General features: G+C 33.7%; 2 pseudogenes; one reads left to right on the forward strand and one right to left on the reverse strand.

The window, feature by feature from the left end:
- The first annotated feature begins 600 nt into the window (after positions 1 to 600).
- On the forward strand, positions 601 to 21,191 carry LOC149547480 (cellulose synthase-like protein E6; annotated as a pseudogene).
- Positions 15,717 to 16,745, reverse strand: LOC149547481 (S-adenosylmethionine synthase 4-like; annotated as a pseudogene).
- Positions 21,192 to 26,812: the final 5,621 nt, after the last annotated feature.

The raw sequence follows: 26,812 nt of genomic DNA on the forward strand, positions 1-26,812 counted from the left end.
TATGATAAATAGTTTTTAAAAAATTTCATCAATCCCTTTCAACCTAATAAAATAGAAATGTTAGACTAAAAATCCAAGCATAAAACAAGACTAAAGACGAGTCTCCTCAAATGATTGTTCAAATCCCACTCAAGTGTAGATTATATGCCTCATTTGTAGTACACTTTAATAAAACTTAAAACATTTCAACTTATTCCAAATTATACGATACACAAAATTGTCTTTATGTTGGAATAAAATACGTCGTGACGTTTCTAGCAGCTGTATCTTTTGTTATCCTACTGAAATGCTCTCTGTGTGGCCAGGCTTCGACAAGGATATCCAGTCTCGTGGAGTAATCCGACACGGGAGAACTCCACGCCACATATAACGGGAAAAGTAGTCAAATCCCGTGAGACGAGCTGGTGTGGAAACTAACGAGCATTTCTACCACTCAAATCATGGTTTCCATTGGGATGGATGCAATAACCATTTCAAACTAAAATTAAGGTAACTAAAATCATTACTAAGTAACATTATTGTCTCTAAGTTGGATTGAAATGCCCAGCTATTATAAATTGTTTCAAATTGCTTCACTACTTGAATTCAACCAACAACAAGATGGAATCCACAGATTCCCCAGTTCACACAACATTACCAAAGCGAGTAGCAAAGATAAATAGAGCATACGGATGCGTATATTTTTGCGCAATTCTGAGGCTTATATATTATCGCATTCAGTATATGCCGAGTGAAGGATTTACACCATGGTTGCTGGTATTTTGCTGGTATTAGAAATAGCCTTCAAATGTTGGCCAGTGAATCGATTTATCTTCCGAGAAAGACTTTCTAGGAGGTAAGTAATTGAAGATATATATTAAAGTTTCACGATAAGTTTCTCTTTGTACGGGATAAACTCCTTCCATATTTTATGATCCATCGTGAGAGAAATGAGAAATATATTGACTATGTTTGTTATTAAGCAGGTTTGAGAAGGAACTATCTCCCATTGATATTTATATGCACGGCTGACCCTTTTAAATAGCCTCCACTGGATGTTTCGAACACTGTTTTGTCTACTCTGGCTTTCAATTACCCAGCCAATAAATTGATATGCTATGTGTCGGATGATAGAGGATCCCCACTCACCTTTTATGCTCTGGTTGAAGCTTCACGTTTTGCAAAGAGTTGGGTTCCTTTCTGCCACAAGTATTCCATTCAGCAGAGGTGCCCAGAAGCGTATTTTTCTCAATGTTATGACCATGAAAGTCACGGCTTGTCCTTTAGTAAAGAGTGCGAAAAAGTCAAGGTGTGTATAGCTTAAATATAAGCTTAGAAGAATATCAATACTCTTCACCATAAGTTATATTATTATCTTCCCACTTTTCCAAATAGGCCATGAAATATCGTATCAGTAGCACTATGGAGAGAGGCACTGTTGCAGAAGAGAAATGCAAAGAACACAGTGGCTTCAGTGAATGGAAACCTGAGATGACTTCACGAGACCACCGAAGTATAGTCCAGGTTACAAAAGTCACTTGTATTGTTTTGACTGTTTGAAAGAATAATACAATACTCCACAAAAGATGGAATGCTCTTATGAATTCACTTCTATACTGTTTTGGGATAATTACATATTGATGTTTAATATTGTTGTTAGCTTCGTACAGGCACTACTACACGCTAGCGGTATTAAAGACAGTAGTTAAAGACAAAATTGATTATTTTATAATTTTATATTTTGTCTTTAACATATTTTTATATTTAAATTATTTTATAATTTTATAATTGTTTTAAATAAAGAAAATTGTGGAAATCATGACTTTTAATAATATAAGACTGATTGTGATATTTCCCGTGATATTTTCCAAACTTGCAGCGCACAACACAGTTCATGGACTACTGCTCCCATTCTGAATAGGGCATAATCACAAGTTATCAATAGAGGCATGAAGGATGACTAGAAGTATTGAGCATAATCACAAGTTATCAACACAGGCAGGAAGGTTGACTGGAAGTTGTGAGCATAATCACAAGTTATCAACTGAGGCAGGAAGGATGATTGGAAGTATTGATCAAAAGTTATCAATAGGGGCGGGAAGGATGAATGAAAGTATTGAGTTAAAGATTTTCTATTTTAATCGGGTTGTATGCAAGAAGCTCTTCTTTTTTTATTTTGATCTGTATTCATGCCCTAGCCATTGTCGTTTTGAATGGGAACAATTCAGATCTGTACAATAAACAGGTAAAAACCCTCTAGATGATAGGCTATTTCAAGTCAGTTTGTTCCGTATTTTCCTTAGAGATTTGTGGTTTGTGATTAATTTGGTCTTGGGGATTTTTGGTTTTCAATCCGCTAGAAAAAGACTGCTTGCGCTGGAAATTGTCGACTCCTCACAGCCTTGGACCATTTGAAACTTTGTTTGTTAGGGTTAAGATTCTCAGGAAGAAGCTGGCTATTCCTATTGTTTTGATACCTAGATCTGCACTTGATATAGGTAATAAATTTGCTTATGGACCTATACTAGATCTCGTGTGTTTTTCTATTTGTAATGTTGGTATTGTACATAAATTAAATTCTTTATCTGGGTGAAACCCTTTATATTCATTTTATGGTAGGTTAGTCACAACAGTGGAGCTATTCACCACTGGCCACGCATGATATCGTGGAAAGGAAATTTTTCAAGAGTGTCGGGAAGTCTACTTTGTGGGATCCAACTACCATCTATCTATAGGTCGCACGCTAGTGATCACCAGTTTGGGAATCTATAGGTTTGCCTTGATACTGGCATTTGGAAATTGCTGGGAAAGTTGATTTCACTAGAAGACGTGTAATAGTTACCTTGGATTGGCAAAGAGCGATTAAACGTCAACATCAAGCACAGGTCAGAAGCATAATCAGTAAACTCTCTCTGATGATTGATATTTTTTTTTCCCTTTGAAGATGTTTGGTAGATGTTAGACATAGACTTTCCTTTGATCAAATCATGTATTGGATGTCAAAATGTTTTCTTCCTTTTGTATTTCAAAAACTCTGATTTGTTAAGGTCTGTACTTCTTTGAATATGTTTTGTATCCTCATTGTGAACAAGTTTCAATACATGATAATTGCTATCCAAACACAATATTTTACAATGGGTACCTAAAAATCATGTTCTGTATCCTTTTGCTAGATGTTAGACATAGACTTTCCTTTGATCAAATCATGTATAGGATGTCGAAGTGTTTTCTTCCTTTTGTATTTTAAAAACTCTGATTTGTTAAGGTCTGTACTTCTTTGAATATGTTTTGTATCCTCATTGTGGACAAGTTCCAATACATGATAACTGCTATCCAAACACAATATTTTACACTGGGTACCTAAAAATCAGTTTTACAAATGACTTTAGTCTAGTTTATATATTTGGGTATTCACACAAACAAAGCCTTCATTTTTAAAATCTTCATAATAATTACAGAAAGATTTATGGGTACCTTTTTAAAAGATTGTATTCTAGCTTATGTTTGTGGGCATTCACACAAGCAATGCCTTCATTGAGAATCCGCTCATAATAATTACCTGAATGTTTTCTAAAGATTTTTTCCTAGGAGATACAGTAATCAAAAATTGTTAACTCTTTAACATTCAAGATATGTTCCTTATTCACAGTTCAAACACACCTCCAACATATACAAAACATACACTACTTTAAGTATCTCACAGATAAAAGTTGATCAAGCTCGGATCATATAGAGAACAAATTTGTCACGTATGCAGTGCTCACTATACAGATATAAGACATTCCTCTAGTTACAGAAATTACAACTTCCTTAAACACTGATGTCTCACATGATACTCTAGAATCATAACCATGTGATGCTTTACCAACCCACAGTATCGATCAACCAATGCCAATTTTTGGATGAGATAATAGACACACAAAAATGATCATAAACTGATCGTACACGGAATGCCTGAAGAGATAAAACAATATTGTAGATACTATGAAGCCTAAAGCTTGAAGTTGACACTGTAATAGCTTGCTCAGCTACGATAATGTCACACATGCTTTCTACTACACACAATATATATCATCAATCACAATCTAAATTTAGTATAGTAATAAGAAAAGATCATACTGTCCACATTAGACACCGTGATGCCAAGAGCTACTACCATGAAAACTTTCCAAAGACCCAATTACTGTTCTCTTCCCTACACAATAATGATTTCGTTGATTTTTCTTTAAATGAACATGGAAACATAGTCTGCTCCATCTGAGCTTGAAACCGTTAGAAGACAAGAGGTCACCACTCGGGGAACACCAAACACCCTACGATAGTTATGCAACATGCAACTTAGAATTCCAAAAGATACAAACGCCACACTATCCCCATCACACTCATCATCAATGACTAGGAAGAATGGGTCAATTAAATAATCCATATTAATATCACCGCAGCTGTGAACATTACAAGGAAGAGTTGAATCAACCAAATGAAGGAAGAGGGTTGGGAGGAAAAGGAACACCCCCAACAGTAGTAAGGAGTCACATCAACCCAAGGCAGCAATCCCATGGCATGAGAATAACTGCCACAAATAATAGAGCTTCTGTTAACATAAATAATAGAAGGAAATGATCATCATCAATGACCTCAACATATACGAGGATATAGAATTGCAGAGGCTTGATAGATGACAAACATAGCAGCATAAACATTTCAAATAATGTAGAATTGAAAGCATAGTTGACCATCAGTAAATTCAACTAGAAAGGTATGAATGATAGCTCCTAAACCTAACAACATTAACAACTTTGTCCTCTCTATCATGTTCTCATGCTGTGATGTGATGTTTACAAACATTAAATAATATTCCATGTGTGAATGAGGAAAATTTAGCTCAAATCAAGTGACTTTAATGAAATGGTAAAGCAATATTGGGGTGAAATTCAAAACAATCACTTGCAGGATGGTTAATTCTTGAATATTTGAGAGCTACTGTCTTTAAAAGTGTAGAGCATTGTTGAGTACTTAGGAACTTATAGGGTGAGGTCATCAATATCTATGATTGATTACAGTGAGTTTTTTTAAAGTATACTATTAATAGTTTTGTTATACTTGTTTATTTTGGTCAGACAACCTTTATGAAGATTCTATTTTCTCATAGAGTATATAATATTTTAGGTTTTTCTCATAACTAAATTGTTGTTGTTAAAAATAAGAAGTTTAATAACTGTTCATATACTAGTCTTGTAAAAATTGATTGTTTTGTGTATGACAGAGAAGCTATAAAATTTACAACACATCGGAAAACACATGACATCAAGATGAGTTGCTTAAATCTTTGAGAATTAACAAATAAATGAACCTCAGAAAACCACAAGAATAATGCACAAAAGAAGAGAATTGTTTTGTCAAACTTCTATACACTTCATACCAAAATGGAATTATTCAGTTATTTTTAGCTTACTAGTGTATTTATTACATTGGTGACACCTTTTCCTTTCCCAAATGCTAGGAATATTTCCTTATATGTAGGCTTTCTTTCATCTTCTAGCCATTTTGGCATTTCAATTGGACGAAAGAACCATAGGACCTTCATTTTGTTTCTATTCTCCACTCGATCCTCCTAGACTTCTAATATCTTCCCAATATATGGTTCTGGTTCTCCTTCTTTGTAAAGGTATATAAAGTCGTAGCAAGAATATTCTATACCTCCAAAAGAGAATGATTCATAGTATATTATATTATTCTCCTGTATGGCGCTAGCTATTTGCCCCCTGCAAAATTCATCCTCAATTAGTTTGAGTTCTTGATCCTTGCAGTATACTGGTGCTGCCAATCCTCCTCTAGGAGAAGAAGCTCTATCTTGCATGTTTACTAAGAGGGTAGTATTTTTGTAAACTTGTAAGCTACAAGAAGACATAACACAAATTAGCGCACAAAACAAAAGGGTAAGGTAAGGCATATGAAAGAAATGGAATTTAAAAAAGAATATATAAATCATGCCAAATAAAAATTGATCTTAAAATTTGACAAAAGAGCTAAAGATGGAGATCAAATTGGGCATTGTAATCTTTAGTTTCAAGAGATATGGTATAATAGAAGCTAAGGATAGAATTCCATTCTAGTATGCATTTATTTCAAAACTCTGTATTGACTGTACTTTCTTCTCCTTTTACAATATTGAGAATACAAATACACTCAAATGGTTGCACCTGCAATGTTTAGAGGACAGTCTTCAGATATATGATAAATCCTTAATCTAGGGACTCATGAAGTAAATTATTAACTGCATTATGCAGAATATATCCTTAATCTAGAGACTCATGAAGTAAATTGTTAACTGCATTATGTAGAATAAAGCAATTTACAGGGTAACTTAAGGAACCAGTAGAGATCAAAGAAATTAATAGAAAAGTGATAAACTTGGTAGAAATGAGAAGGTCGTTTGGAAGCCTCGTCTTGAACACTTCCTAAAACAAAATTTCATTTCCACTGCTAGAAGGAACCCTAGTGAGGTTGAAGGCAAGGTAGTTCCTCAGAGTAACACATGTCAATCTCATTCAAGGAGCTCTTTCTTCTTGGACCACAATTCCAATAACAAAGTAGGATTGGCAGAAACAATTTCTAGGCTTGATTTGGCTTTGGGCTTTGGATGTGAAAATCTTGTAATGTAAGGTTTTTCTTTGAGTGTGATTACTGGTCTGCAGAGAATTGTAAGTTGGACAATTATCTTCATTACATGGTCAATCTATGAAAGAAGTTTAGCAACATAACCTTCATCCATTGCTTCTATGGAGGAATTAAAGTAATCAATTTTTTCAAAGCCTTGATCTTGATTAAGCCCCTATCTTGGTTTTTGTTAGTATTTGCAGTGACATAGAATCCAATTTGGAGATATTTCTTCGTGATGATCATACCAACATTAGATTCTTATTATGTGCCCTCATTTATTCCTAACCACAATCAAATCATCCTTTCTACTCTGGCATCTTATCACTTATTCAATCACAATGTTGATAGTGTTTGCTTCTCCATAATCTTAATTTATTGGTTTTATTTAGTAACCTTACAGTACTTGTGTGCACTCATCATGTCATGCCATCTTAATGTAGAAAAATATTTTTTTGAATAATTTAGTTATAATAAATATAACAGAAAACACCACTTTATATTGGAATTGTTACTTCTCTTTACAAACTGGAAGCTTTGCTTCAAGTCTAGAAGCAATATGAGGTTAGAAAATAATTAATTATGAAACTTCAATCTTGAATTTTACAGAGGGTCCTACAAATGAATGAACTACTGATATGAAGTTGGCTTGAATTTTAGGACAGTCTTGCTGCTACAACCTAATGAAGGTCTTTCGTTGACAAGGATTCTGCAGCTTGAAAATATTTTTTTTGGTGTCATAGATTGCAGCCTCACCTTCAAATCCAAGAAGTCATTTTTGGTTTATTGTTATCTAGAAGGTGCTGAAACTAACTGTATCCAAACTACTATGCTGAGGTTCTGAAACTAACAGTAACTGAACTGCTATACTGAAATAAAGTATAGTTAAAGTTAATAGCTAAATGTATTTGTTATGCTGGGACTAGGTAAGTGTTGATGCTGATCTGTAAACTATGACAAAACTGAAATTGTTAAACTGGACTATTCAAAAATATTTTAACTGTATAATTCTCAAAACTAGAACCACCAACTAGAAGGCCAAGGGTTTTTGTCCAGTCTCTATACAACATGTCCAGAAGTTTCTATCCTTGTTGTTACTATTAAAAAGGCATTATCAAACAAGTTAGCTTTTAGCTTAATTAGTAGAGTCCTATTCACACTAAACTTTAATATCAATTAAAGAATATTTAGACTTTCATCTCACCTCATATAGATCCAACAAGTGTCCCGGCACTTGTCCAAAGAGTACTCATTTTATAGTAGGGGTAGACAGAGTTTGACTTCTACCTTCTCACCTCTTCATCCTTGCCTTCACAAGCAAAGCGAATTTGTACAATTTATAGGAGTGTAATTATTATATTTGCATATTTCTCATTTGTGGATTGTTTTGAGTTTGTAAGTAGATTATGGTTTCCCTACCATGGTATCAAAGTGCGCTTGCAGCTATTCTCCATTTCTCTCTTGAAATTTTGAGGTTCATGTGCATCAAGATTCAAATGCTATGTTGTAGATAAACAAACATTGCCATTGCACTAAGAGCAGCTTTGATGTCTCCTATATAAGAGGTTGAATTCAACAAATAAATATACAATAATAAATATAACATTAAAATGTATAGTTAAATAAATGAATAATAATATAATTAGAATTTAGATACAACATATAGATTAGAAAAATATAATTTTAATCAAATATCAACATAAAATGATAACTTTATATTGGATACATGAAATAGTTATACTAAATAGAAATTTTAATTATATATATATATGCCATTAAAAGATTATAATAATAAAAAATATTGAATATAACTTTTGATTAAATAAATATCATTTGACATATTATATATATGTGCATTCATTATCTTTATATATTTGTATAGAGTATATTTTACTTAACCATATAAGATATGATGAAAGGTCGCATTCATTCATTTGAAGCAATACGAATGCATGGACAAAGATGGCCATGGAAGGGGAGGACGTGAGATAAATAAAGACTCCATTGAAGGGAATATCTATATGGATATTCACACAAATAAGAATTTGATAATAGAATATCTTTTTAATCAAGCCAAAGATTTCAAGTTATCAGCCTTTGAATTTTTGAAATTAGATCATAAAAAGGCCATTGTCTGAGTAAATGGTGAGTGTGATAAATGGTGCCATACTTCATAATTGGAGAAATGAGCATCGTGGCCTAAAATTCTATGGGCATCCCACTTAGGCAAATAAATATGACGGCTAATATACCCCATTGGCATTTCTTCTTCATTGGGTTTGTAAATGTCCACAAATTTCTCAAGGAATAGAGAAAGAGGGATCAAGTAAGGTTGCAAATAGAAAATATGGGCACAAAAAAAATTATCTACCTGTTAGTTTCATTGGCCGTGGCTTGTACCTTTGATAACTTTTCTGGTACAGGCAAGGTCTACTATGATAATTGTGCTGCTATATTTCTGACTAGAAACTTTCCTGCTGTTTCCGGTCAGCATTTATCATATACATACTTTTCTTTTATAGTGTTTTACTCATTCCTGTGTTTTGCTTTCTACTTTTTGAGGTTTTAAAGGATCAGATCTGGCATGAAATGCTGTCATATCTTTTAATGTGGTTTATAGAGACACTTATATCTATTTTCTATTTTTGTCTGGATGGGTACATTATGACCAGTGTTATTCTTTTATTAGGGAGCTATATTTCATTAAACAATTCATATTCAAGGCACTGATCCCTTGGGTTTAGATGTGTATGAATTTTTCATGTATTTTCCCCCCTTGTGCTTATTTTAATCTCTCCTTGCAAAAGAATAGTTCTTTGTGAGCTTTTGGCTTTTCAGGTTTTTGGGTTCTATTCAAGGCAAGGTTTCTGAAGGTGAGTAATTGGTATCATTTTGGCATTGTTTTTTTGACCATGTTGTATGTACTTTTTTATGGCTATGAGAAATGTGGGTTACAAGCCAACCAGCATTTTAAACTTGGTTTTCTACCCCTAGACAATGATTCCAAGGTTAAAATTCGATTTGTAATGTAGTGTTGGGTACCACTTGCAGTTTTTAGTATGGGAGGTAATTTGAAAAGAGTTGTTGTAATTTTATTTTGCTTTGACACATTTTTATTTTTGTTATAGATCATTTGGTTAAGCTCTCAAATGAGTTTGTGTTGACTGTACATTCATAAGAAACATGAAATTCTAACTATATGAGGCACTAGATTCTATCCATTATCTACCTCTCTAGTGAAAACACTTCCATACTTCTCAATTTTAGAGAACATATTGGAGACACTCATACAAGGCTGAGAACTGTAGAGACTAACCAAGATATAAGTTGTGTGATTGGGTTGCAATAAATAGGTAAGGAATTTTTGGAAAAGTTCAAACAGGTAAGCCATTATGCATTCTAATTAGGGCATTCGATAAACATATTCTATTTTTGTAATGACAAGTGGGTCTATAACCCTTTCCCTTATCATTGTTTGATCTCAAATGGATGAATTCTGACTTGTATTTACTGGAGGATTCCCTGGGAGATGATGGGTAAAATGCAAATGGGTTATGTGAATTAGGCAACACATTCAGATTGATACAGACTGCAACAAACCATTTTAGGTAGTTATATGTTATTTTAGATTCCTCAACTATGATATATATGAGTTATAAATGTAATATTGAACTATTCTTATTTAATACAGTTATTTGAAGAGATGAGGTGGACCAGGTGTGTTGGACTTGGATATGAAGTCCACAGTGACTGGTGGTGTGCAAGATATCAATGGAGAAGATGTTGTAACTCAAAACCACATCATTACTCGTTGGAGTACATCACTATTGTTAGGCAATTTCGTAATCATATTTCTTACTACTAACATTATATTATTTTAGAGATCTATGATATATAGTTTTGCTGATTCTAAATTTGATTTTCTTCACTTGAAGGTCTGTGCTTGGCAGAGAAAACCCTGTTTGGATATTGCTTGTTGCAGATTGGACCCCAACGATTTCTATCCCTCCTGATCGGCTCAATGAATCCATTCCCGCTCCAACCCCTACTTCTCCCTCTCGAACTATAACATTTCCTAGAACTACTCTAGTCTACTCCAACCCCTTTACCCCCCTTTTGAGTGGGTCTGATCTGAGGGTCCCAACGATGACCGTGTTTGAACTGAGCCATCAGATTCCTGCAAAAGTGATGTTCATATCAACGTTTATGATCAACTTTTCAATTTTAAGATCGTATAGCCTAAGCTTTATATAAGAATTATAAATCACCCATACAAGCTCTAGATATGCTATAATAGGAGAGTTGACTGGGTGGTATATCACATAGACCCATTCAATCATATGTTAGATTCACCATTTTGTTTTAATGTTTACTGATATGAACTATGTGTTATATCTTTTTTAGGATATTCTGTCTTACATGAAGACTCCACACCTATATGCCATTTGATCAATAAGGCAAAGTGTGAATAGATCTTTTATATTAACATCGTGATAGTCATAAAATAATTATTTCCTTTTACTGGCTTGAATATCATATAAGAACCAACATGTCTGTATACAAGGGTCTGTGTAATTTTGCATGGTTTGGGATCAATAATAACTTTATTTAAAATGATTCTCTACAAACCTTGTGCTTCCCATTGTCCAAGTCAATGGTGAAAGACTGCAACTATCTTTTGAAAATAGTCATCGTCCATCTATTCAGGTGGTACACTCATCTCTGCTCTCTATCATACCTTGTTTCTCCCTGCTAGCTTGCTATGGTCTCTGATATCACTCTCAACAGCCATTACCTCTCACTCAATATCCATTACTCTTGCCTCTCATGGCTAATGGTCTCCATGTAGGTTTTGTTTTAAACTTTCAATAGTTTATATGATTTTCATTTTGTTTTTTAGGTTAGCTTATTTAAATTTATGCTATTTATATTTCTTTATTTAAATATTATAGTTCATTTTATTCAGAGATAAATCATAAAAATTTTAAATTATTTGTTAAAATGGTATATTTATAATTTATAATAGAACATTATACATTTTTTTCTTTTTCTTTTTTTGGGTTGGGTCCAGACCCGTTTTGGGTTCATTCAGGTACAAGATTTTATTTCTCTCTCTATATATATGCAGCAACAAATAAGTTCATATACAAATAGAGGTAAGAGGTTTTAAAACACCTCTTTTGGTCTTTTTATTGGTCACTTTCAGGGTTGGAGGCTCGAATACACCCGAGTTGGCAAAAAATCGTAATGAAAGTCAATAAAAATGACATTTTCAATCAAATTCACCTCAAATTCATGCTAGGCTCCTCTGTCCAAATCAAGAATCCTCCAAATTCGTTTAATGAAGACTCAAACCATGATGGATCAAGGAAAAATTGTGCCTACATATTTTGTATTAGGTAGTAATGGATTGCAAGCACAGATAGAAGAAGTCAAGGATGAATCTGTCTTGATGGGAGATCCAAGTCTCTTTGAACTGTTTAATAAGTTGCTTCACTACACTAGACATGATGTTGTTCTAATCTCAGACTGGGCTACAATTTATGATCTTCAGTATAAAATCAGTAGTTTTATGTTATCACATGGGCTTAAATCCAAGCTTTGCAACAAAGAAATGGGCGACTCACATTTGTTTAGACCTTTAGCTATTTATGAACTTGAAGAGCTTAAGGAGATCAATGATGTTGAGACACAACCCCATCATTTTGATGATTCCCTTCTAGAGTATGAAGCAGTCCTAATATTAGGATTTTGAGATGCATGCCATGGAGTCACTTGCTTTGGATTGGTATATGCTTGAAAATGGTGTGTTTAGATCTATTTTCCAATTTATGAAGATGTCATGAGAGTGGAATTATTCCAGCCAAAACTTGTTGGGTTCCAATTCAATCATTGTATTAGGAGGCCATACTGCATCGCTGGTTATGAAAGTTTTAGATTGTAATTTGATGACATCAGTAGTTGGGATTGATTAGAATGATTGGGATCATTACACCAACTTTGGATATTGGCATGGTGAGAAGGGCCCTACAACAGATGATATTAGATGCATCTCTTACAGTGTTGAGGATTCACTTACATGGATAGTCGACATCAATCAAATGATCAGAAAAAACTCTCTTCCATTTGAGGGAGTGTGACTGTGCAATGACTTGGGACCCTGGGATTCACATTATGGATGAAGATCTTCTCTAGTTGCTGCAGATTGATGATAGTTATACCAGATTGGTGCAACAAATTGGGGGAAACATATTACTAAGATTGAAATGGGGACTTGGTATTTAGACCAGAATAAAAGTGTAGATAACATTTGGCATTGGTGGTATGGTGAGATACATCTATCTTCTCAATTTTGGCCTTGGAGCTGGAATAGTTTGAGATCTTGGCATAAATATGTTTGGTAGGATGTTTCATTGGGATCATGATGCATTGTTTCACAATTCTATATATGGTGATGTTTAAATTAGAGTACAAAAATGAAATTTTAAAAGCGACTTACAAGGGAAGACATTCTGAGATTATAGATTAATTTGGAATCTGGGTATTGGCTACTATATTTGGAGTCACTATAGAGTTGACATGTGTAATGGCTTGAGGACAAGCCATTTTTGGGGAGTACTACTGCAGTACAACTTACCATCCATCAATTAGAATCTTCCACTTTAAGCATTGTATGGCTATGATGCAACTTCTTTTGTAGATAAGATCTCATTGATAGTAGAGTACTTAGTGCTCAAGATTTGACTCAACAAATGAAAGATATTTAGGAAGCCAATTAAGAGAACTTCCAACAAGCCCAAAGTGGGCAGAAGTTTTATGCAGATGGACATCGGATAGAGAAAGCATTTAAGAGGACAATTTGGTGCTTCTAAAGTTGCAGCTTTTAGACAATTATCTATGCAGGGAAGTGCAAAAGGGAGGCTTACACCATATTTCTATGGAACTTACCAAGTGATTAAAAAAGTGGGACAAGTTGCTTATGAATTAGAATTACCTCCCAACAACAACATTCACTATATTTTCCATGTATCACACTTGAAAAAAGCTCTCTGACAATAGATCAACCTATCCAAGGAATTCCCTTTACTAGTTTCTAAAGGAAAATTGATACTTGAACCCGTTTTGGATGTAAGGGTAAAGAGAAAGCATAGTAAAGCTATTCTTGAATACTTAATCAAGTGTAAGGGACTACCACTAGAAGATGCAATCTGGGAAGGAGTTGAAATCTTCAAACACCCTAACCTGAAATTGACTGAGTTCAACCAATTAGGTGATGGGAGGATTTTGATGAACCCATAAAGTTGAGGCCACCTAATCTGGATGACAGTACTATCTGCCAACTATAAAATTTTGTTTTCTTACAGAAAAATCATGAAAATATCATATTGGTGCCAGCTGTGTGGTCTTATATTGTATAGGAAGACAATAATCAGATTTGTTCAAACTTCTTGAAGAAGCCCAATTTTTTTTCCTGTAGTGACACTATTAATGCATGAAGTGTTCATGTATCAAATTCAAGTCTATCAACCAATGACCACCCATTCCCTACATATAGATGCCACATTTGATTTATCCTGGTACTCAATTTATATAACATGGCTTGTGAACCTTTTGCACATATCTTTAATTAACCACTTCACACATAATCTCCCATCCTTGTTCCTGATTGATATCATACCTTCTCTATCAAAATTTCTTCCTTGCAATCTCATATTATATGATCATGTCTTATGTTTGAATTTGGAATATGACAGAGAGGTGCAAATGGTTAGAGTATCTTAAATCATTGAATCAGATGCTCTGAGATATCCCATTCACCATCTTCAATAGAAATACACCCAACTTCTATATATAATTTAGATTCATTTGTAGAGCATGCATTGTGATCTTAATGTTGGAGAGAAAAAAAATGACATCAGGCTCCAATGTAGTGTGTCTATAATGATGGTCTTTGATTATTCCTTTGGAGTCTTCTAGCACCTATATAGATATAGAATTCATTATGAATAGATTTCTTTGTATTTTACATGTCATATATCCATAACTAAAATCCCTATCTCTATGACTCATCGAGCAAATTGGATAGGTTAGTAATGGAGGCGGTAATAGCTGTAAGGGAAATACTTCTAGAGCCTAACCAACTTGAAGACCCAAAAAATGGAGCTCTAGTATTGCTTTGTAATGAAATGAAATCTGCCCAAATGTAACCAACTTACACCATGCCTCCTTCTTAGATGTAAACATATTGTCTGCGAAAACCATAGAATTGATTGCTTTTCATTCTTGTATGTTGAAAGATCCACTTTGTGGCATTTTGATACACATCTTTCCAATGTTCAATTAAAATTTTATTTTAGTTTAGTGACAAAATACTCACATGTATTCTGCTAGAATTGTTCCTCATGAGTATTATTATCTTTGATGCCTCCATATCATAGGATTTGTCATTACTACATTCTTTTTTCTGTCATTAATTAAACTTTATAGCATCTATTCATCATCACTGCATATCATTACTTAGATGATTGCTCACAAGTCACAACAGATGGGCCTCTGTATTAAATCTTTAAACAAACTATTACTTATCATTAATTTCTATTTATGTTTTTCTGATATTGTCTATATTTTCAACCAGTGTTCCTTAGTTTTTATTCAAATCTTTTAGATCACTGTTCCACATGATGCCTGATAATCATATACCTATTATCTGTTGAAGCCTCTTATTTTCATGTACTTACAGAGAACAAAGTAGTCACGAAACTCCATGTCCAGTCACAATAGAGTATGAGGGCAGAGTATGAGGTAAAGCATATAAACTTTCCTATTTATGAGTTTCCATTTTCATTCTCTTATATGCATGTAGATTATATTACTCCCTCAATCTTGAGATACAACTGACTAGGATGTGATCATGAAGTTATTGGTATCTATGTAATACATTAAGTACACAATCATTTTTTTTTCATATAAATTCATCAATATGCTTTGTCGTCTTACTATTGACATCGATGATGAAGATCAAAAATATCATGAATGCCCTTGACATCCTTAATACTTCATCAAGTCTCCAATATTATCTCTCAAATAGAGGCAAAAAATTTGGGCTCCATCACCTTGAGGGCCATTACAATTTCCCAATTGAAATCTTGGTCATCTCTTCCAAATTGGCCATAGGCAGAAGTCTTTTGGAACCTCTGATTTCTTCCCCTCTTCAAATCGAAGTTGATTGCAATCACGTCAAGCCTAAAATCAATGGTCTCCTTAAGTATGATGAGGATTCCCTTGTTATGGATCCTTCCCATTCTCTATGTGTCCACAAATATAGAGTCTCTGGCACCACAATGCTACATCATCTTGCAAGCCTAATGGCCACAAAACTTTTGGCAGCTTGTCTAATTATATATGCTCCACTACTATCCACCTTGGTTAGATCATTTCCAGAGAATGCCCCTCCTCCATGAGCTCCCCAACTTCCATATCTATCAATGAATGGGGTTCTATCAGAAACTTTCCTGATGGATTCAAGTGAAAGATATCATTCTCATCCAGGTACTTATCTGGGATCATCGATTTAATGACATGCTCCTTGAGATCTGTCACAATCTAGTCATTGGTGACAGTTTTGTCATGCTGAGTGGAGATAAGAACGGTGTGCTCAACATTCAAGAACCATGACACCTCCTTTCTTTATGTACTCAATGGTGACCTGGGTCTTACCATCATGCGTCAACCAAGGGTAAGTACCATATTGTCTGACCTCTGTCAGCTTGGCACCCAACTTGGTAGCCAAGATATCAGTGAGAGGCATGAGCTTGGGCATCTCATCAGTTGCATAGCCAAACATGTGACCCTAGTCACAAGCTCTAGTTTCCTTGGGCCTCTTGGTAAGATGTTTGTGCAGACCCTAGGTAATATCAGAGCTCTACTACTTAATGTTCATTGGCACCTCGGAGTTATCAGCATCCAGATCAACATTGTGGACAGCTGGTGTGTACAGAGCCCATATTTGGGTTCCTCACTATGTTTTTAATTTTGATTCTGATTAGGTAACTACCCACTAATCTAAACTGTACATCTTGAACTAAGTGTAAATCACCATAATAATCCATCTTTGCTATGATTTGTACAATCATCTATATATGGAGCTATACTGTTGATAATGCTCAGATATGAAGGTTAGTTAAATTTAAGAATGGAGCACAATAAATTATTCAAAATAACACCAGATGCACAAAATATTCAGTTAAGTTCAAGGAGACCAATAAGATCAACATAGTCTTTTTAATCATTATATATGGTTAAATATGGAAACATGCACATATTAAAGTTGTCTGTTTTAAATATGCCTGTCTGTTGTCTTACAAACAACATCCTGATTCCACATATGATATGCACAATCCTATTAAACTTCTAATCATTTCACATCTCATAAGTCATGCAGGAGTTAAACTCACATGGTTTAAGTATGCTAATTGCATAATAAAGTAAACATTTTGGATTTATTTTCTGAAATCCCAGATATGATCAGGAGTGCCTTTGAAGATTATGAAAATGCAAGAATTCCACAAGCCTCTGTTTTTGATGAAAAATCTCCCTCCATTGGTGTTAAATCAACTAATGCATTCTATAATTGTTTGTATATTGTTGTTCTAGAAGGATGAATATTGTAAGTGATTACAATCTGATGAGTTTCTTTTATAGTTGTTTTTTCCTATAGATAAACTCTTCATTTCAATGAATAGATTTTATAGACTTAATAGCCATTAGATAGATTCTGTTTATGCTTTTCTATGTGTTAATCAAATTAGACAAATTGAGCTTCTTATTCAACCAAAATAATATATTCTTAAGAATTTCTTATTTTGAAACCATAAATCTATTCCATAGTGTTTCAGGTCTAATGGAATGCATAAGCAAGCATCAAAGTTAGGAAACTATTGCTTGCAAGGTAAGTAAAAAACAATGTATATTCATCCCACTCATTGACATACTATTGGCTCTGAATATTAGTGCATTTTTTAATTTTGGAATGGCAGGTAGTGTGCATCTACATACTTGAAATTGGATGGGTATGTTATAATAAAAGTTGGAGCATCTGTTGTGAAGATGAACAATTTAAAGCTACATGATTTGCCCTTTGTTTTACCTACATAAGGATAGTATGGAATAATAACCATGGGGCACATTACCACAACTTCTAGAAGAGCAAGATATTCTTCATTGCTGGGTCAGTTTTGTTGCATTTCATTCATTTTGCTTATGTCTATGTGATTCATACATAAATATGGCGCACCAATTGGTCTTTGAAACAATAAGTTTCAAGATCCAAATTAAGTTGAGTATTGAAGTATATGGTGTTAAAAATTTTGCTCAAATGGATGGGAATATTTTCCCCTCCAATCAAATTTCATTAAGTTCAAAAACATTTGAGATTGCACCATGGCTTTAATCATAGTTTTTTACTCTATTGTATATCTACTTTGTTTGTTGTTATCAATTAAACTATACACATTGCACATTAATGTCTATCTTCCAACACCTAAATGTGATGAATGCTATTATCAATTAAACTATACACATTGCACATTAATGTCTATCTTCCAACATCTAAATGTGATGAATGTTTTAATGATATCATCAGGTCTCTAGCTGCATCCTATATTTGGGAAAAGATGATTTATACCAACTCCAAAGACAAACTTAGAAGGGAGCTTGATGGTGTTCACTATGAGTTGCAGGCTGTAGACTTCACTGAGATGGACATTCATGTCATTAGGGACAGTTCCAATTAGATTGCAGTAAAAGTGCAGGAATTTTTAGATCTCATGAGCTTATAAAAAGAGTAACATATCACTCCAAAAATATACAGAAGAAATCTCCTTATCATTTTCTTCATAAAAATGTGTATTTAAAGCAAGGATCTTTTGTACTACACCATTAAACTTGTTGGTCATGCAATATGAAGGTGTTTGGGTTAGTTTAGGCACTTCACTATGAGGCTATAGAGTTAAGGGAAGTCATTGCAGTGGATATCTAATATCCAAGATGTACTTTATTGATTGTGGTGGAGCAACTCCCACATCATTTTGTAAGAAAAGCATTGGAAATAAATTAATTAATATGAATTTTTCTTGTGAATTAAATTTTTTATGCTACATTGTTGAGTATCTTGTAAGAACTATTGAAAATAATTATAGTTAATATTTGTATTATTAAACAATAGATGTAGAGATTGTAAGAAAAAAATATTTTTAATAGATTTGTTTAATAATGTCTCTTAGAGACAATAGTCGGATGTAAATATGTATTGTCCCTCTGGAGACAATAGTTGGGATTGAAGTAAATTGTCTTTGTAGAGACAAAATTACTTTTGTTTTGTCTTATAGAGACAATACTTTACGACAATTTCTAAGACACTTAGTTAAAGACAAGATGGGAGATGATACATAACTTTTGTTTTGTCTCAGATAGAGACAATTGATTAAGGAATTGTCTTAACAAATGTCTTTATACCCCCTCCATGTTGTAGTGAGGTTTTACTACAAAGGGGCATCAACAATGACGGCCATGATTTGCCCAGCCTTGTATATGTATCCCGAGAAAAGCGACCTGGACACCCCCATAATTTCAAGGTTGGTGCACTCAATGTTCTGGTAACTATGAAGGTCTCATTTTCCTGCCTAGATTGTCTACACACTGACTTTATGACTTATTTGATTTGTTTATTTCTTGTCTGCAGATTAGGGTCTCTTCTCTAATGAGCAATGCTCCATTCATTCTCACATTGGACTGTGATATGTATGCCAACAACTGTGAAGCCCTTCGAGAAGCCATGTGCTTTTTCATGGACCCTCGAACTGGGCACCAGTTTGCCTTTGTCCAGTTTCCTCAAAGGTTTTATGGCATTACTAAAAATGATCTGTATGCCAATTACCTCAGGAAGCTATTTGATGTGGTATTAGTAACCCAACTTGTGACCTCAAACATATGCGATCAACTGACCTTTATTTCCATAAACTATTGTATGCAGATACTTTATTACGGTATTGATGGAATTCAAGGCAGTCCATATGTGGGTACGGGTTGCGTTCTCCGCAGGGATGTCTTATGTGGAAGAGAACCGCAAGAGAGCTCTTCAGAGTTAATGAAAGAATTTATCAGTTCATCAATTTTAAGCTTGGAGAAAGCAACTCCATCAAAGAGAGTGAAGGAAGCAAAAGATGTTTCCAAGTGCGGCTATGAGAAAAACGCCCAATGGAGGAAAAAGGCAAATACAAGCTAAAATCTTGACAATGTTTGACATCTGGACCATTTTTTTCCCAAATAATTTCTGATATTGCATGTTCTTTTACAGGTTGGCATGCTGTACGATTGTGCAGTTGAAGATGTAATGACAGAGTATTCTATACACTGCAGAGGATGGAGATCTGTTTTCTGGTCTCCCAAAAGACACGCTTTTGTGGGTTGCGTGCCTGTTAATCTGAATGACACTCTCATTCAAAATAAAAGATGGGCGACAGGTTTACTGGAGATCTTTGCCAGCAGATTTTGTCCGGTCACATATGGTATTCGGCATATGAAACTAGCTCAGTGCATGTGTTACGGCTTCTACTTTTTCTGGGCTCCATCTTCCTTACCTCTAGTCTGCTATGGCTTAGTACCCGCCTTACCCACAGTGACCGGGCTATCAGTATTTCCCAAAGTAGCACCGGCAAATTTAGAATTTTGAGTTTTCTATATTGATTGACAACTTTCTTATCAATAGGAATAAACAAGGTCATTCTATCATCCATGATATCGATACAAGTTCTCCTGATTTGATTATTTTATTTTATATAATAATAAATAGCTCTCTGTTTCTGTAAACACCTTGTTTGTACAGTCTCCGCAAATGATTTCCTATAATTCTATATAGATCAATGTGTAAATTAGAAATAACTTCTGAATCATATCTCTAATCCATCATCATAATGATCTTGCAGGTTTCAGATCCATGGATTCTTCTCTTTCTATTTTTGCCAATATGTTCATATACATACGGCGCTTTAGAGTTTACATATGTTGGAGGAGGCTCTTTAAAAGCTTGGTGGAACGAACAGAGGATGTGGATGATAAAAGGCGTGTCGTCGTATCTGTTTGCGCTCATTCAAGTAGTCTGTAAATTACTTCGAATATCCAAAGTGGGTTTCGAGGTGACAAGCAAAGTATTTGATAGCGAAGCTGCGAAACGATTCGAGGCAGAGATTTTTGAGTTTGGGGTATGTTCTGCGTTGTTTCTACCGACTACTAGCATAGCACTGATAAATCTCATGGCGTTAGTATGTGCAATTACAGGAGTGATGAGACAAGGTTGTTCAGGAATGGGGGATATGTTTGTACAGGTGATGATGTCGAGCTTCATAGTAATAAATAGCTATCCGATTTATGAGGGTATGTTTGTGAGGAAAGACAAGGGAAGGATGCCTACTTTCATCACTCTACTCTCTACACTGGCCGCTGCTATTGCCTGTGCAGCAGCTTCAGCCCTTTCGTGGAACTCCCCAACTCCGATTTAAAAAACATTGGTTTGTGATGTTTAAGGTGATGCCAAATCATACGCAGGGCTTGACCATAAGCCTGCAAATCAAGGTAGACTAACTAATTAGACAAATATGGAATGCGCAATGTAAATATTTGTCGTTGAATAGTTCAATACCACTTAATTTGGAATATCACATTGAAATTGTCACTGTCAATGCTAGACTCCTTTTTTATTTTACTCTATTTAAAAGTGATAAATAATTTATTATGTATCTTTACTATTGAAGATGAGAGAAGTGTGTTTTGCATTGTGGAATAGATTTGTTTCGTCCATGGTGTCTCTTGAAAGGCATTTTAAATATTTATAATTTCTATTTATTTGTAAAGAGACCTTTTAATAAGGCTCTATTTTTAAAAATATTGTTAATGTGATTAAAAAAAGTAGAGACAATTGTTTAAAAGTGTTTAAGAAATTTTTTTAAATATATTTGATAATGTATATTTTATTATACATATTATGAATTACAATGAATTAGTTGGCATTATCTTCAAGTTCTTAGTAATTTAGTTGTATAATAAGTTCAAAATGTATTAAAAATTTTTAAAAATTAAAAAATTAGATCAAAATGTCTTTTACAAATTAGTGGGGCACACTATCAAACAGACTATCCAATATCTAGTTCTAGGAGATCACTATAGTTTTAGAAAATATTTAGATCAAAATTCTACATACAAGTTTTAGATATTGAAGTAGTATGATTATATTGTCACTTTTGTAAAAACTTGTAACATTCTACTAATTGTTTCTCTTACTAGCTTTTTGGTAAGTATTACGTAATTCTAAAATCTATAACAAAAATCATTAGAAATATTATAATTTTCATTTCCTTCTTACATGTTGAATTATGTAATATTGTATATTTGAATATTACATAAGTTAGCTAATTTTTATTTCATTCTTACATGTTGACTTATGTAATATTGTCTATTACAGTATCAATTAAGTGAGAAATATTTTCTATAATAAAATATTTAAGAAATGTCTATTTGATGTAAAAATACTTTTGAAAAATATTTTTTTAATGATAATAGAATAATTTTGTTATTATTCAATTAGTGCAAGTACATATATACAAATAGTAGGAGAAGATGCTACATTCTTGAGATTCACCAATAAAATATAACAACAAACACAAAATAATTTATAATTATGATTAAGTTATCCCCTTTATACATTATTCCTAAATCATTGAATTTACCTTACCAATGATCCCCCTATTAGGCCGTAAATGACAAAATGTTGATTACACAATATAAATACATATTTTTGAGAGAATATTCACCTAGAGAAGAAAATCATGAACTAAGAGGGAATCCATCAAGTTGGTTGTTCAATATTGTAAATATGTATACTTGATTTTTGGTCTTCAAATTTCACAACCAAAACTATTGATTCTTGAATTATTTTTAAATAATCCCTACAATATATGAGAAAGGTATGTCATCTTATGATCATGAAAGGGTATAAATTTTTATCACTATCTAATTAGCTCACAAGATAATTATCATTATTGAGCTCAAAACAAAATCTTAAAACTATCTCCAAAATTAATCTTTCCAATTTAACCTTTTTAGTCCCTACCCCTAATGCGGGGACTAAAGTTTGCATGTCCCTTTTTTCCTTTAGTTCAAGCCTTGAAAACTATGCAAATTGCAAAAAAATTCTATAAACTATGGCCTATTGATTAATGTGTATTAAAATGAATTTTCTACTCCAAAATTATTATTCTTTCATTGCTTGCAATTCTTTTTCTTGGCGATCTTTTTAGTTATTTTTTAATTTTAAAATTGATAAAAAAAATATCTTAATGAGCATTGGAAAGGGGTAGTAAGAAATGCTTAATTTTTGAGGAAAACTAGGGTTATAAAGACCCAAGCATGGCACTTTGCCAAGTAGTAAGTATGTCATTTGTGAGAGGTTTATGTAGTGTTCTGCATGCAACCCAGTTGGTGTACTAGAAAATGCTCTTCATTCCCTTTGTATTCATTGAATTTCATTTTCATTTTCATCTTTTTTATAAATATTTCCACAGGCTTCACTCTTTAGCTACTTTGCACTATAATTCAATTCCTTGCACTACTTTTTTAAACCAGCTATTATGATTTTAAGAATTTGTCTTAGGGAAAAATCATACAAGATCAAGGAACTCAAGCACAAGCACAAAATGGACCAATAAAGTATGATCAAAATAACAATATCAAAATGAATTGATGTATTATATGTTCATACACACTTGGAGTTCCTGCATATAAAGGCCTCTAAGATGCATCTAGAATGTCTCTAGAATGAGCTAGGAGATAAGAATTACAACTAAGCATACATCCACCAGAAGTGAATTATCCTCCATTGTGCATGAATGTATGGGAATCAATGAGAGAATAAGTATGACAAGGTGTATCTTGTATAGAGATGTTGTAGACACCATTTTCTTAAATTAGATGCTAACTCATGTGTTGTAGACACCATGTGCATTAAAGAGTTGTTAACTCCTATCTTGTCAACAAGATAACTCATATCAGTATGCATACTCTTAGGTGTCAAACTAATGAATAATAAAATAATACATTAACCTAAGTAAACCTAAGTAAAGTGTAATAAGTAAATACTTATTTACACCAACAATGATCCTTACCATTTAAGATTTAGCACTTGTTTAAGGATATTGTTGTAGCCAACTGCATTTTACACAACACAAATATTTTTTGCAACAAATATGTTGTTGTATCTCATAACATTAGTACTAATGGCCAAATCTATTTTTCTCTTTATTTAATTTCCTTGTTATACAATTTTGGTATTATCAATTGAATGAAAATCAATCCTGTGATTTTATAGGTGTAATGTTGAAACAAACTCCTCAACAAGGAAAATTAGCCCTAATCTATTTTACTTATAATAGAAGCCCTTGTTGGAATTTACAAGTGGGAAAGGTAAACTTTTAAGAGAGGGGGGGGGGGGGGGTGTTTTGAATCTAGAGCTTAAACTTGGACCCATAAAACATTCACCATTCATACATCACATGCATTAACATACTGAAATAACATGTAAAGTAAATGCATCTAAAACATGTAAGCAATTAAACATACACACACTTGACACCAGATATGATTACCCAAAAACCCTTCAAATGAGAAGGTAAAATTTGGGTAAGCATGATGCCCACAAATCTTGACTACTACAACAAGAAAGTGTAGCCAACTAAGGTTACAATGGTTTGACCATGAAACATGATCTTCCCTATGAAAGGCCTACCCTATTAAAGGTTTACAAAAACTGTTAAGTCTCACCTTGTTAGAGGATTTCAACACCTTGTTAGAAGTGTGCCTAGTTAAAGGAATTCTAATCACTCACTTGGAATGTCACCCTATTAAAGGATTTGATAAGGCCTATTAGGACCACTCTACCTAGGAGATTTAATTGAAATCATCTATCAAAATGTCTTAGCAGAGATCTTGTTGTTGGCACTTGCTTGCCTAATAATAGATCACCTCTATCCAATGTCTAATAAATCCTTTCATGATCTGATGTAACAATTTTGTATCCTCTATCCTCTATTCTTCACTTAACTAATTCTGCAAATCAAACTCACTGCTAAGCCACCTTGAATGTTCTACAAACTATCTTTTTTGCACCTTCAATTTGATCATTCACTCCTTCACAATGCTCTCAACTCTATTATCTCTCATAAAAATGTTAGGGCTTCATCCTCCTTAAGAAGACTTAGGTTTCTTAGGGTTAGGTATGAATCTATGACTGAGATTCATCCATTTTTTTTCTTAAACCTTCACTTTTTCTTATGGATTACATGTAATTGCATAGGGAATCTGCATTTAGATTCGTCCTTATCTATAAAGAGTTGAAATTTGACCTTATGTCAATTGAAAAATGGTTTACATAGTTGTTTGTGCCATAACAAACAAATATGTCCAATCTATATTACTCGACATATGTAGTTACTGATGCTTGACCTACACTACAATTCTACTTCTAGCTTGACACCTAAACTGCTCGACATGTACTATTCACTCAGCACTTGAGTCCCTCAGCATGGTCTATCTGCTTGGCACTTAAGTGACTTGGCACATGAGTGACTCGACACTCATTGCAACTCGACATGGTCTTGTATTTACATATTATACTCAGCTTGCATTACTATTTTGACATAAACTAAGTAAATGACTTAAGTGTGTTGACCCTCAATTATCAAAAGCAATCTGAGATCAACAATCTCCCCCTTTGACATGAGTGTCAAAAACACTTGAATATATACAAACAATTTGATCTTCTCGAGTATAACATAACCATGACTTGGCTTATATAGAGAACTTCAAAATTTTGCAATAACCTATATACCTCAAAATGTATAACTCCCCTTGAGTTAATGTGTAAATTCTGTATCCAAAATTTGTTCTTCATTCTGAGTAGATTTTTCTCTGCTAACTGATACTCTTTGTCTTGAATGAATTTACGCTCTTTATGCTCTGCCTTAGCTAATATATGCTTTGTTCTATTTCTATCTCTACATTGTATTTCTCAAAAAAAAAAAAAAAAAACATCACTGGTGTCAAAATATGATATCTCTTGATTGCTCCCCCTTTGTTCAAACTTTATTTATTCATCTCTCCCCCTTTCATTATTTACTCCTCCTTTTAATCTATCTCCCCCTTGACCTTGTTTATCTCCCCCTTTTTCCCTTTTTATCTACCCCTTTTTGACACTTATGTCAAAGGGTCTATACACTTATAGTGTATTTGTCCAAAAATGACTTATGAACTTCCATGATTATTTTCTGAGCTGCATCCCAATTGTCACATGCAACATCTAATGACCTCGCATGGATGGAAAGCTTGGTTGCAAGGTGTACTAGGCCATCTAGTGTAGAAATATTGAGATCTTTCTTCAACAAAGTTTTTGTAGAACCTAATTCTTTGTGGAGGATTTCCATGTGTAGGGCGAGAGAGGCTTGAATTTGTGTCAATTTGGCTCTTATATTAACCTCTTCTAGTATTAACACAACTAGTTGACTTTGTGATTGAAGAAATGTATGGAAATTCTTCTCACTCTCTGTTGGGTTCTTAGGTAGCTATGTACCTGATATGCTTAAATTCCTCTCTAGACTCAGTATTCTATGTTTGGGGTCTTGGATGAAGAGTGTGGGATCGCATAGTTTGGTGTATAGTGAGATAATATTTTCAAGTATCTTCTTCACATCCTCAACCTTATTTTCCAAAGCAACTTGTGTTAGTGCTATATCACTAGATATCTTCTCATTCACTTTTCCTTGGAACTTTCTTTCAAACCATTATAAAAGTTTGGCATTTGTATCTAGGTCTTCATTATTCACCTTCTACATAATATCTGACAATTGTTCCAATAGTGGCTTGGTTTCTTCAGGAGTAGGTAAACTGAATGCATCTAAGAAGATGTCTTTAATTTATTGTAAAGCTTTCTTTTTTTTATACTCGTTTCTAAGCATTTCTTGGTGTTTCTTTCTCTCTAATGTTTGTTGAAAAATGCTTATTTGATCAAATAGCCATTGTGTCATAATCAAATTTTGGAATCACTATCTCTTCATCTAAAGTGATATCACCATAG

The sequence above is a fragment of the Cupressus sempervirens genome, chromosome 7 (genome assembly GCF_028749045.1).
Source record: "Cupressus sempervirens isolate cs-2001-9-10 chromosome 7, ASM2874904v1, whole genome shotgun sequence".
Classification (NCBI taxonomy): Eukaryota; Viridiplantae; Streptophyta; class Pinopsida; order Cupressales; family Cupressaceae; genus Cupressus; species Cupressus sempervirens.